Source organism: Nuphar pumila, chromosome 7 (assembly GCF_984573655.1).
Source record: "Nuphar pumila chromosome 7, dmNupPumi1.hap1.1, whole genome shotgun sequence".
NCBI classification, from domain to species: Eukaryota; Viridiplantae; Streptophyta; class Magnoliopsida; order Nymphaeales; family Nymphaeaceae; genus Nuphar; species Nuphar pumila.
The window spans coordinates 99,097,997-99,111,393 of NC_143255.1; the positions used below are offsets into that span (position 1 = coordinate 99,097,997).

General features: G+C 38.8%; 1 protein-coding gene across 1 annotated transcript in view; it reads right to left on the reverse strand.

The window, feature by feature from the left end:
- Positions 1-13,397, reverse strand: part of LOC149832604 (protein GET1-like) — a 63,727-nt gene that overhangs the window by 40,323 nt on the left and 10,007 nt on the right. The window lies entirely within an intron of this gene.

A 13,397-nucleotide genomic window follows, 5' to 3' on the forward strand; every position in this document is an offset into this window, starting at 1 on the left:
TTGGTCATATCTGTAGTTGTTCATTATGGATGGAGTTTATGTCAGTTAGATGTGAAAAACGCCTTCTTATATGAAGATATGTCTGAGACTGTGTACATGCAACAACCTCCCGGGTTTGAGGTTCAGGGGGAGTGTAGCAAGGTATGCAAACTAAAGACGGCTATATATGGTCTTAAACAAAGTCCTTGTGCATAGTTTCAGAAGTTATTTGAAATTATGTCTGCATTTGGATTCAACAGGTCATCTTCAGATCACTCCTTGTTTATCAAGAAAACCTCCGTTGGTATTGTGGTTATGGTTGTATATGTAGATGATATTATTCTTACAGAGAGTAGTGCAAAGTGTTAGAAATCCACCTGTACCTGCATTGAAAAAGACAGAGAGGGAGAGACGAAGATAAGAAAGCAAGAAGGGGTCTGCGGCTGTCACGATTTCTATCTTGAAATCGTGACCTAAAACAATTCATTTATAACTTTACTTTACACAGGTATGGATCCGGGTCTGGTGTATCCAGACCCGATTAAAAGGAAAAGAGGTATAACGTATACTGTACACAATCTTTACATGGATCAGGTCGGATCTCGGGTCGGATCCTTTTGCACCTTCCCCCCCCCCTCAAGTTGATCATGGTTTTGGACCATGAACAACTTGCCTTTAAGTATCCAAAAACGATCCTTTGTTAACCCTTTGGTAAATATGTCTGCAACTTGTCTTTCGGTACTGATGAATTCAAGCTCAATCTCTTTTTCTTCAACCTTCTGTCTCACAAAGTGTTGGTCAATCTCAATGTGCACAGCACGACTGTGATGTACTGGATTGAATGACATGTTGATAGCACTTTGATTGTCATATAGCAAGGTAGTGTGGGAGATCTTTTCTCCTACTTCAGTTAGTAGATGCTTGATCCATGTGACTTCGGCAGTAGCAGCAGCCATGGATCTATACTCAGCCTCAGTGCTTGATCTAGCGATAGCCTTTTATTTTCTATTGCTCTAAGAGACTAAATTTCTTTCAACGAAAACATAATATCCTGATGTAGATCTTCATTCGTCAGGATCTCCAGTCTAGTCTGCATCACAATATACAGTAAGTTCGTGCTCATCTTTGCCATGTGACTGTGGTGAATATATTAATCCATCCCCAATAGTCCCTTTCAGATATCTAAAGATCCTCTTGACTGCTTCCATATGTCCAGTACGTGGCGCATGCATAAATTGAGACACTTGATTGACTGAATAAACGATGTCAGGTCTAGTGAATGTGAGGTATTGTAACATTCCTATTATGCTTCGATACCTGGTGGGGTCATCACACAGATCTCCATCATCAGCGCTAAGTTTTTGATGAAGCACACTCGGAGTTCCTATAGGTTTGCAGTCTTTCATGCCTGCCTTGCTGAGAACGTCTAGGGTGTACTTATGCTGAGTGAGTGTCAAGCCATGAGCCTGGTTATCAACTTTTACACCAAGAAAATAATGTAGAACTCCAAGATCTTTCATTTTGAACCTCTGACCTAGTAAGTCTTTTACTTCTTGAATGTGGGCTGCAGAGTTTTTTGTGATGATAATATCATCGACATAAATTAATATTAGAGTGGTCACAGTCTGACTTTTAAAAATAAATAATGAGTGGTCTAGCATGGAATGTGAAAATCCATGTTTTTGAATCTCTAGCGAGAAGCTATCAAACCAAGAGTGGGATACTTGCTTCAGACCATAGATAGCTCTATTTAACCTGCACACATGGGTTTTACAATTTTGTTCTTGATATCAAGGGGGTTGCTCCATGTATACTTCCTCCTTCAAATCTTCATGCAAGAATGCATTTTTCACATCAAGCTGACTCAACTTCTATCCATGTTCAACAGCCAGAGAAATAATAATTCGAATTGTTCCCATTCTTACAATCGGACTAAAGGTCTCATCATAGTCTTGCCCTGCTTCTTGAGTGAATCCTTTTGCCGCAAGCCTTGCCTTATATCGTTCAATGGTTCCATCTGGCTTATATTTTATTTTGTAGACCCATTTACATCTGACAACATTTTTGTCAGATGGTCTGGGAACAACTTCCCAGGTTCCACATTCATGCAAGGCTTGCATTTCATCATTCATGGTTTCTACCCATTTGGTAGAAGTGGTTGTTTGATAGTACATAATGGGCTCTTCTTCCTTATTGAGGGCAGTTAAAAAGAGTTGAAGATCCAAGGAGAAGTTGTTATAGCTAACCCACCTGTCAATAGGATGTCGTATGCGGTTTGATTTTCTGAACTCAAGAGTATGAGAAGGAGTTGGATTGGCGACTGAGACATGATCTGAATGGCTTGATGCTGTCGGTCTCTGTCTAGAATAGACAATGCCTTTGTATATGCCTGGTACTTCCTCTGCATTCTGTGATCCCGACGTCCCAGTGTTCTCAAATATCTCTTCTTCTTGTTGCACGCAATCTGAGGAACATGCTTCATTGAAACCAGCAAAAACTTTTGAACTCAGCCAAGGATAGTAAACTTTAGTTGGCATGTTCGTTGTGTCAGCTTCGTGATCAAAATTTTGTTCATCAAAGACAACATTTCTTGAGGTTCTGATGCGTTTGTTGGTGGGATCATAACACCTATATCCTTTGTAGTCATCTGCATATCCCACAAACCTACATTTATGGGAATTGTCCTGAAACTTATTTCTCAGGGACTGATCAATATGCACATAGCAAACACATCCAAAAACACGCAGATCATGATAACTAGGATGAGCTCCAAAAAGACAGTGATAAGAAGACTTATTTTCCAGAGTAACCATAGGCAATCTATTTATCACATGTACGGTAGAATGGAAAGCTTTTGTCTATAGGTTGATGGGAAGATTACTGTCATGAAGCATACTCATGGCACTTTCAATGATATGCCTATGTTTTCGTTCAGTAATCCCATTTTGTTGAGGGTTGTGAGGGCAGGACACACTTCTTCCTATTCGGTTATTTCGGAGAAAAGAAATAAAATCATGGGATGAGAATTCCCCACCTCCATCACATTGAAAAAATTGAATGGACTCAGAAAATTGATTTTTGACCAAGGAAAGAAAATTTTGAAACAAAGAGAAGACTTCAGACTTATTTTTTATGAAATATATCCAAGTGTATCGAGAATAGTTATCAACAAAGATTAGATAGTATCTGCTCTCAGATCCAAAGGCAATCGGGGCGGGTCCCCATATATCAGAATAAATTATTTCAAAAGGTTTTGAAGCTCTCTTATTAATGGAATGGAAAGGCACTACATGACTCTTGCATGAAAGACAACTGAAACACTTATGACTGCTCTCATCCCCATTGACTTTCTTTTGGAATGAGATTATTAAAGACAAGTTTTTCAATAAAATGACTCCCACAATGTCCTAATCGACTATGCCATAAGAATGGCTTATTACATTCAGAAATACTAAAAACATTAGCATAAGAGGGTGAGCATGACTCAAATGAAGGCTTCGAATTCAGATGAACATGGCGGACAGCATGACATGGAGCTTTTTCAAAGACATGCATATTGCCTCGTCTCTTTCCTTTAGCGAATGTTTCCCTCATGCATAGGTCCTTGACTTGCACAGAGGAGGGGGTGAATTCAACTTAAGCATTATTATCATCAATAAGTTTATAAACAGAGACAATATTTTTCTTGATGTCAGGAGCATGAAGAACGTCAGAAAGAGTAAGAGTGGAATATGACATGGGAATGACAGTTTTTCCAACATGAGAAACAGGATGGTGGGATCCATCTCCAGTAACAATCTTACTTTTTCCAAAATAAGGAATAGGGTTAGAAATTTTACCTGCATCGCCTGTCACATGAGTCGCTGCCCCTGAGTCGACAAACCAAGTGCCTTCGTCACTCTGCTTCAATTTTAACTCTGACAAGGCAGATATCAACAGATCTTTAATCTCTCCACTGTCTCTGGTATTTGTGAATCTTCTTTTGGTTTTTGTCTGTGGACCCTTTCCTTTATTCTCTGGATTATGCCAACAGATCGCCTTGATATGCCCCTTTTTGTTACAAAGGAAGCAAGTAGGGATGGATCTTGGTCCCTGCGCATGGGCTAACATGTTTGGAGTGGGAAGCAGACCACGCCCTCCGTATCCACTTCGCCCTTGTCCTCTACTATGAATCAGGCCTGTGGCAAAAACTTCTTGAGAATTTGGGTGAATGTGCGTTTCTTCAGAGAATCCCTTCAAAGTCATTTCATACTGGATCAATTTGGCTCGTAGCTCATCAAAGGTAGGAAGAACAGAAAGGCACAATAGTGAAGTGACTATCATATTGTAGTCAGATCTCAATCCACTCAGAGTTTGTTGCACCATGTCATTGTCACTTACGGCACATCATATAACTGCAAGTTGATCTGTGATTATCTTTATCTTGTTTAAATATTCCATGATGGTCATGGAATCTTTTCTTAACAACTGAAATTCCCTTTTCAGAAAAACCATCCTTGCTTGAGAAACCTGCGAATACGTCTGAATCAGTCGTTCCCAGAGTTGTAGTGTTGTACAATTGTCGAGAATGGCAACAAGGACCTCTTGAGACAGAGTTGAGGTGATGTATGCAACAACTGATTGATCTTTCCTTTCCCAATTAAGAAATTCTATATTTTTGACATACACGATCGAACTCGCCCCCTTGATCATCTTTCTCTTCTCTCAGAACAAATTCTGGTGGGACTGGGGTGGTTCCATCCAGGTGACCTAAGAGACTTTGGCTCCTTATAAAAGGAATGATTTGTCTCATCCAAATCAAGAAGTTTGAGGTATTCAACTTTTTAGAAACGAGGTGGTTGAGAAAACTTGAAGAAATATTTGATTGAGAGGAATAAGGATCCATAGAGAGTGAAATTCACTAAGAGTGTTCACAGTGCAAGAGTTTTCACGAAATGCTCAGCCCCTTTTTTTTTTGCGGCTGTCAGATTCAGAGAATAGAGAGACTGAACCTTTTTCTATGCACTCTAGAAAACTGATATTGACGTAAAAAAAAACTTTCCCACGTTAAATATATTTTCAAACAAGTAGCAAAAAGAGAAACAGGAAGAAAGCTACACAACAGATGTATATTTGAATATGTAGAAATAGATGCGTGGAGGGGATTGGACAAAGGGAGATCGAATAGACGGTAACAATAAACGGGGTCAAGCAGGCAATATCAAACAAAAACTGAAATGAGGCACAATGTTTCACGTGAATCGATTTCAGCGATTCACGTGAAATACAGCCACTCGTTTTTCACGGTCTGGGTTCACGTGAACAGGATTCACGTGAATCTCAGATCCAAGAGAGAAGCAAGCCCATGTGAGATGTGGGGAAAATTTAGAAAAGAAGGGAAGAACGAGAGAAGAAAGAAAATAAAGAAGAGTAGAAAAGGGGAGGAACGAAAAACCTCAAAACTCTGATTGTCGCACCTGTCGGAAACCTTTTTTTGACCTTAGACAGATCTTAGCTTTGATACCATGTTAGAAATCCACCTGTACCAACATTGAGAAAGAGAGAGAGGGAGAGACGAAGAGAAGAAAGCAAGAAGGGGTTTGCGGCTGTCACGATTTCTATCTTGAAATCGTGAGCTAAAACAGTTTATTTATAACTTTACTTTATACAGGTATGGATCCGGGTCTGGTGTATCCAGACCCGATTAAAAGGAAAAGAGGTATAATGTATACTGTACACAATCTTTACATGGATCGGGTCGGATCCCTTTGCACCTTTTTCACAAAGGACATCTCAGACACAAAGATTCATCTTCAGAAGCACTTTGTCACAAAAGATCTGGGTTCTCTTAGATATTTCTTGGGCATAGAAGTGGCCAGAAACCATGAGGGGTTAGTTCTATCACAGCGAAAGTATGTACTTGACCTACAGCAGGAAACAGAGATGTTAGGTGCCAAACCAGCCAATATACCAATGGATCCTAAACTACATATGTATGATGAAAAAGCAAAACTTATTGACAGTAGAAGTTTTAGATCCTTGGTTGGTAAACTTTTATATGTCACTGTAACAAGGCCAGATATCTCCTTAGTTGTGAGCAAGATAAGCCAATTCATGGACAAACCTACTCGAGTGCATTGGTAGGCAGCTATGATGATTCTCAGGTATTTGAAATCCTCTCCTGGAAAGGGATTGCTATATAAACAAAGCTCCAACCTTGATATAATTGCATACTCAGATGCAGACTATACAGGGGCCATCGATGATAGAAAGTCCACCACAGGGTTTTGCATGTTTGTCAAAGGAAACTTAATTACTTGGAGAAGTAAAAAATAAACTGTCAGAATATAGATCTATGGCTCAAACAGCTGCTGAAATGATGTGGGTTAGGTCCATTCTAAAAGATCTACAAGTGGTGATTTCATCCCCAATGTTGATGATGTGTGATAATCGAGCAGCCACCTATATAGCTAACAATCCAGTTTTTCATAAGAGAACGAAACACATTGAAGTTGATTGTCACTATATATGTGACTTAGTGCAGGTGGGGCATATTTCTACTAGTCATGTGACTTCTGAAGACCAAGTTGCAGATGTCTTTGTTGAGATTATTTAAGTTTAAGTTTTCTTAAACGGTAGGTTATTTGATATTTCTTGTTTAATGAGGGACTTGTATGTAAATTTTTATATTGGCCTATCTCTATTTAACATAGAGATTAGCCCTAATCAAGATTAACGAGCTCTCTCTCTCTCTCTCTCTCTCTCTCTCTCTCTCTCTCTCTCTCTCTCTCTCTCTCTCTCTCTCGTCTGCCTCGGCTCTAGTGCTCCTTATTCAAGTCACCACATGGTATCAGAGCAGTGGATCTCGGGAGCCTGAAAACGTGATCGTTCTACACCAAATCGTAAACAGGTGTGGTTATTTTTTTTCTTATCTAATTGCATAGATTTGATCACAGATCTGATGTCTGACTAACGTCATGACACAGATCTGTAATCAAATCTACAGATCGATTGCAGCTGGGAGTTACGAAAGAGCAGTCGTTATTTTCTGTGTCGTGGAAGGGTTTTTTTTTTTAGGCGTGATTTTTGTGCCATGGAAGTAAATGGAAGCAGTCTGTTAATCAGTTTTCTGTTAATTTCTGTGTCGTGGAAGCAGCAGTCGTGATTCCTGTTTTCGTGGAAGTTTTTTTTTCAGCAGGCGTAACTTGTGTGTCGTGGAAGCAGCATGTTAATATTATTTTTTGTGTGTCATGGAAGCAGCAGGCGTGATTCCCTATTTTGTGGAAAGTTTTTTTTTTGTTGTTGTTGTGGGATTTATGTATTGAGTGCAGGTGCTAAAATCAGACCATGAACAAGTTGTCATGTTGGACGCTATTCTGGCTTTCTCAGATCTACATTTCTGAGTTGTTTTTCCCATTGTGTCTGACGTGGGTTGAATAGTCAGGTGCGGTCATGGTATTGGTTGATGCGTGATTGTGAAACACGCTGCTTTCTGTGTCAATTGTAGCCTGTCGTGAATTTATTTCTGGTGTGGCAAGTTTGTGTAGTCGTGGACTTGGCTGACGTGTGATTATAAAACACGTTGTTCAAGTGAGTGAATTTGGATTTTGTTTTGGCAGCTGAAATAGCATCAAATATTCAGTATGGGTGAAACTTCGAAATGTGATTCCAAAAATGAATATATTGGGGAGTATAAGGCTTTTGCAAATCCCTTCTCGTATGGTTTTTCTGTGAGGTTGAATGAAACTAACTATGCCAGGTGGTCCAAAACTTTTATGATGTCGGTATCTGGACATCGTAGAAAACATATTTTGTTGAAAAATGAACCCAATGAAAAGGTGGGAAAATACGTTACTTGGGACAAAGATAATGACATTGTTATGTCATGGATCATGAATAGTGTCGAACCCCATATTGCAGATGGTCTAATTTACTATAATACAGCCAAACAGATGTGGGACAATCTTTGAGATACGTACTCACAAGAGACTAATGTGAGTCGTATCCTGCAAGTCGAACAAAGGATATATAATTTGCAGCAGGGAGATCAGACCTTGGCCCAATACTATGCCTCTGTCAAAGTTGTGTTTGAAAGACTCAATGCTCACAGGCCTCTTTGTTGTTCGAAGCAAAAGGATCATCAAGAACAGACTATGGTTGCTCGGTTTCTCACAGGTTTATCTTCAGAATTCTCTGTTGCAAAAGTCCAAATGTTGATTGGATCAGATGTACCTACTCTTGCTGATGCATACAATCGTCTGAGTAGACTTGCGATCTCTCTTCCACAATTTCACCCTGTGTCCCAGTCATCTGCTTTAGCTGTCTCATCTGGTTATGGGCGTGAAAATATTCAGAATATCAGAGGACGAGGTCGTGGCAGAGGTATGGGAGGCAGAGGAAAACTTCAATGTACATTCTGTGAAAAATCTGGACATTTAGAAGATCGTTGTTGGGATAAGCATGGTCGGCCAACCTCTTTTTCATCAAAGTCAAATGCTCCAAAAGCAAATGTTACTACACTAGAGGCAACAAATGCACATGATAATACCTCTGCAAGTGACAGTATTACCCTCAGTCGAGCAGAATATGATGAGTTGATAGCTCTTCGCCCTTCGAGCTCCTCCTCTCCTGTAGTCGGTGTTGCCTACTCAACAGGGAATCATCTTCATCTGAATGATAGTAAGTGGATTATTGACTCTGGTGAATCCAGACATTTGTGTGGAAATTCGCTTGTCTTTTCAGATCTAAAGGATATTATTATTCATCGAGGAGTCTCATTAGTCGATGGGAGTTCCTCACCAGTTGTTGGCCAGGGAAATATTTCTATATCCTCCACCTTACAGTTGAAAAATGTTCTTCATGCTCCCAACTTTCCTTAAAGTTTACGCTCTGTTAGTTGCCTTACAAAAGAACTAAACTGTAGAGTGATATTTGATCTGATGGGTTGTCATTTTCAGGATTTGCTGAGCTATGAAGAAAATGGAGTCTACTACCTACATCATCCAGTAGGTAATGTTTATGCTGCAGTTGAACACTCATCCAGTCCTGTTCAGTGGCATCGTCGTCTTGGTCATCCTTCATTGTCAAAGCTTAGTTATGTCTTTCCTCAAATTCCTTCTACTACATCATTTCAGTGTGAAGCATGTCAGTTGGGCAAGCATCATCGAAGTTCGTTCCCTTCGAGTCAGAGTCAGTCCAGTCATAAAGTTTTTGAACTTCATGCAGATGTATGGGGTCCAGTGTCGATAATATCTTGTTATTGTTGATGATTTTTCTAAGTTGTCGTGGGTGTTTTTAATAAAAGAACGATCTGAAGTTCCAAGTATTATCAAATCCTTAATTCTTGAAATAAAAACTCAGTTTGAATCTGTTGTCAAGATTGTTCGCACTGATAATGCTCTTGAGTTTAAATCAAAAGTCCTGTTACAATTTTACCAAGATCATGGCATTCAACCCCAAACTACCTATGCCTATTCATCTCAACAAAATGGGGCGGCTGAGCGAAAACACAGGCACCTGCTTGATGTCGCATGGACCCTTATGATACAATCCAATGTTCCTGCGTTATATTGGGGTGATGCGATTATCACTGCTTGTTATCTGATCAACTGCATGCCTTCATCTTTTGTGGGTGATCAAATTCCATTACATATCCTAAAACCTAATGCCCCACTCTTCTCTTTCTCACCAAAAATATTTGGATGTGTTTGTTTTGTACACAAACTTGGCCCTGACCGTGATAAATTAGTTGCTCAAGCTACAAAATGCATATTTATAGGTTATCCAAAAAATCAAAAGGGATATCGATGTTATGATCCAATTTCTCGCCGAGAGTATGTCAGTGCGGATGTATCTTTCTTGGAATCCATTCCATATTACTCTAGTACCGGTTCCCCGATGCAAGTTGATCCAGTTGAGTCTTTTCCATTACCTATACCTCATTTTCCTTTGGAATATGTGCCCTCATTACCGAACCAAACTTCATCCTCTTCACGATTTAATAATCCTCCATTGGTATATGTGCGTGGAGCTCCACCTCCTCCAGTGCCTTCATCTTCTTCTTCTCCTGAGGTAAGTACTACCGACAATAGTGATCTTCATGATGATGATAACAGGCCAATCGCTCTACGAAAGGGGACACGACAATGTACCTTATATCCCATATCTCATTTTGTCTCCGATGTCAGAATTGAAAATCAGATAAAAACTTTTATTTCAGCCTTATATGCTGAAACTATTCCTCTGAACTATCAACAGGCAGAGCTAGATAACAGGTGGAAGTTGGCTATGCAAGAAGAAATGGATGCTTTATTGTCTCAGCATACATGGGATCTAGTTGATTCCCCAGTGGATGCTGACATTGTTGGATGCAAATGGGTATATACAATAAAGTACAAATCGGATGGTTCTATTGAAAGGTACAAGGCCAGATTAGTAGCAAAAGGGTATACTCAGACTTATGGTATTGATTTCTTTGAAACTTTTTCTCCTCTTGCACGGATGGGCACCATTCGTCTTGTTCTCTCAGTAGTTGTTCATCATGGTTGGAGTATGTGTCAATTAGATGTAAAAAATGCATTTCTATATGGGGATCTATCTGAGACAGTTTACATGCAACAACCTCCAGGATTAGAGGTTGAGGGGGCGTGTCAGAAGGTGTGTAGATTGAGAAAGGTGATTTATGGCTTGAAACAAAGTCTGCGTGCATGGTTTCAAAAGTTGTTTGAAGTGATGTCACACTTTGGTTTTAATAGGTCAGCGGCAGATCATACACTATTTATCAAGAAAACTAACTCAGGCATAGTTGTTATGGTGGTATATGTGGATGACATCATTCTTACAGGAGATGATGTGAAAGATATTGAAGCCACAAAGGCTCATCTTCAAAAACACTTTGTTACAAAAGACCTTGGTTCACTTAGATATTTTCTGGGTATAGAAGTTGCCAGGAGCCGTGAAGGGATGGTTTTGTCTCAACGGAAGTATGTTCTTGACTTATTAAAGGAAACTGGAATGTTGAGAGCTAAACCAGCTAATATTCCCATGGATCATAAAGTTCAGTTGTTTGAAGAAGGGTCAAAACCGGTTGATAGTAAAAGTTATTGCTCGCTAGTAGGGAAGCTACTATATGTAACTGTGACCAGGCCTGATATTGCTTTAGCAGTAAGCAAAGTTAGCCAATTTATGGACAAACCAACTGAGGTACACTGGAATGCAGCTATAATGATTCTCAGGTATTTAAAATCTTCTCCTGGAAAAGGGTTATTATTCAAGAAAGGTGGAACTCTGGAGATAGTGGCTTACTTTGATGCTGACTATGCAGGATCTGTAGTGGATAGAAAATCTACCACAGGATTCTGTGTGTTTTGGGGAGATAACTTAATTTCATGAAGAAGTAAGAAGCAAAATGTGGTTTCTAGGTTGAGTGCAGAATCAGAATATAGGGCTATGGCCCAAACAACTGCTAAATTAATGTGGGTTCGTACTGTTCTACATGATCTTCAGGTAAAGGTTGCCTCTCCTATGACCATGATGTGTGATAACAAGGTTGCCACATATATAACGAACAATCCTGTCTTTCATGAGAGGACAAAGCATATTGAGGTTGATTGCCACTATGTAAGAGATATGGTTCAAGCTGGTCATATCACTACCAAATATCTAAAGTCGGAGGACCAAGTTGCAGATACGTTTACAAAGCCTCTTGCTAGACCAAATTTCTCAAAATGTTGTAACAAGCTGAGCATGATTGATATCTATGCTCCAGCTTGAGGGGGAGTGTTGAGATTAAGAGGTTTTAAGTTTAAGTTTTCTTAAACTGTAGGTTATTTGATATTTCTTGTTTAATGAGGGACTTGTATGTAAATTTTTACATTGGCCTCTCTCTATTTAACATAGAGATTAGCCCTAATCAAGATTAACAAGCTCTCTCTCTCTCTCTCTCTCTCTCTCTCTCTCTCTCTCTCCTGACTCGGCTCTGGTGCTCCTTATTCAAGTCGCCACAGTCTTCACCAAGCCCCTCGCAAGTGCAGGTTTCTCAATATGTTACAGCAAATTGAGCATGATAGATCAACAACCACGCCTTCATCCCAAAACAATTGGGGTCGGCGATATGAACCAAAAAAGAAAATCATTCTGGGTCTTCCACATGAATCCTTCTCCTCCAATCATTTCTATCCAATGCCATGTCCTCGGTGAGGAAGCATTCATATCCTTTCCTATCATCTCCATCCATGTCTTCCTAGGCCTACCCCAACCTCTTTTAACTAATATATTTAAAAGCATTCATATCCTTTGCATATATATTACTATTTGCAAAAAGATTATTTCATGAGATTTATGAAATTTTAAATCTCTTATCTTAAAAAAGTTTTTATTGGTCCATAAGTGACTCTTTCATTGGCTCTAAACTATTGCATGATTATGATTCATTCATATATGCATGATTAATATTGCTTCTAAAACATAATGTTTGATTGATCCATGTTTGTCATATTTGTCTTATCTTAACCTTTATTGAATGATTTGAATTATTTTTTATATCTTCCGCTGTGTAAAAATGACTTTTTAGCAAATGATTGAACATAAATATTGAAGACTCTATACATCCTTCAATGGAAATAACTAATGAAAAAACATGATGGAGACTATGAAGACTTTTAAAGACATGGGTTCTTTTATATTTGCAAACTTACGGTTACATCACCGTAAGTTTGACGGGGGGTGTTAAGTGTTATATATATATATATATATATATATATATATATATATATATATATATATATATATATATATATATAATTAATATTGTAATTTAGGTTGCCCCACATTTTGATCATTTTGTACATGTTAGAAAATAGGTTTTTCTTTATTCTTCTTCTTTAAATTTTTTGTATTTTATCTCATTATGTAAGGGTATTCTTGTAAAATGCCTTCTTATAGTCATTGGGAGTACTCTCAACGGTCACAAATATGACCATTGAGAGCCACACAATGTCTATTTGGAGGCTCCCTCTTGGCTTCTTCTTATCTGTAAATAAGGGCTTAAGGTCCCATATATTGGTAAGCTTCTTTCAAGTTCCTTGATGAATAAATTCATTATTTTTAAGTGTTGTCTCTCTTTTGATATTGTATGCAATCTTGTGCTTGTATAAGCCTTAGTGCTTTTTTTATTGTCCCATAGTGGACGTGTGCATGTACACTTTGCTATTGCGTTCTTCATAAGCCCTTAGTGGTTTTTGTGCTTTGGACGATTTGTGCCTCTTGAGTGAGGTGTGTGAAGACTCCTTGTTTCATTACATATCTATCACGTCACAAATTCAACAAAACAACATTAAAGCACATTCGAGCCTAGACAACACATACCACACAACTACTCATAAGACAATAACATTTGGATTAGGATTATCCCTAAGAAGAACCAATTGATCTTCATTCAA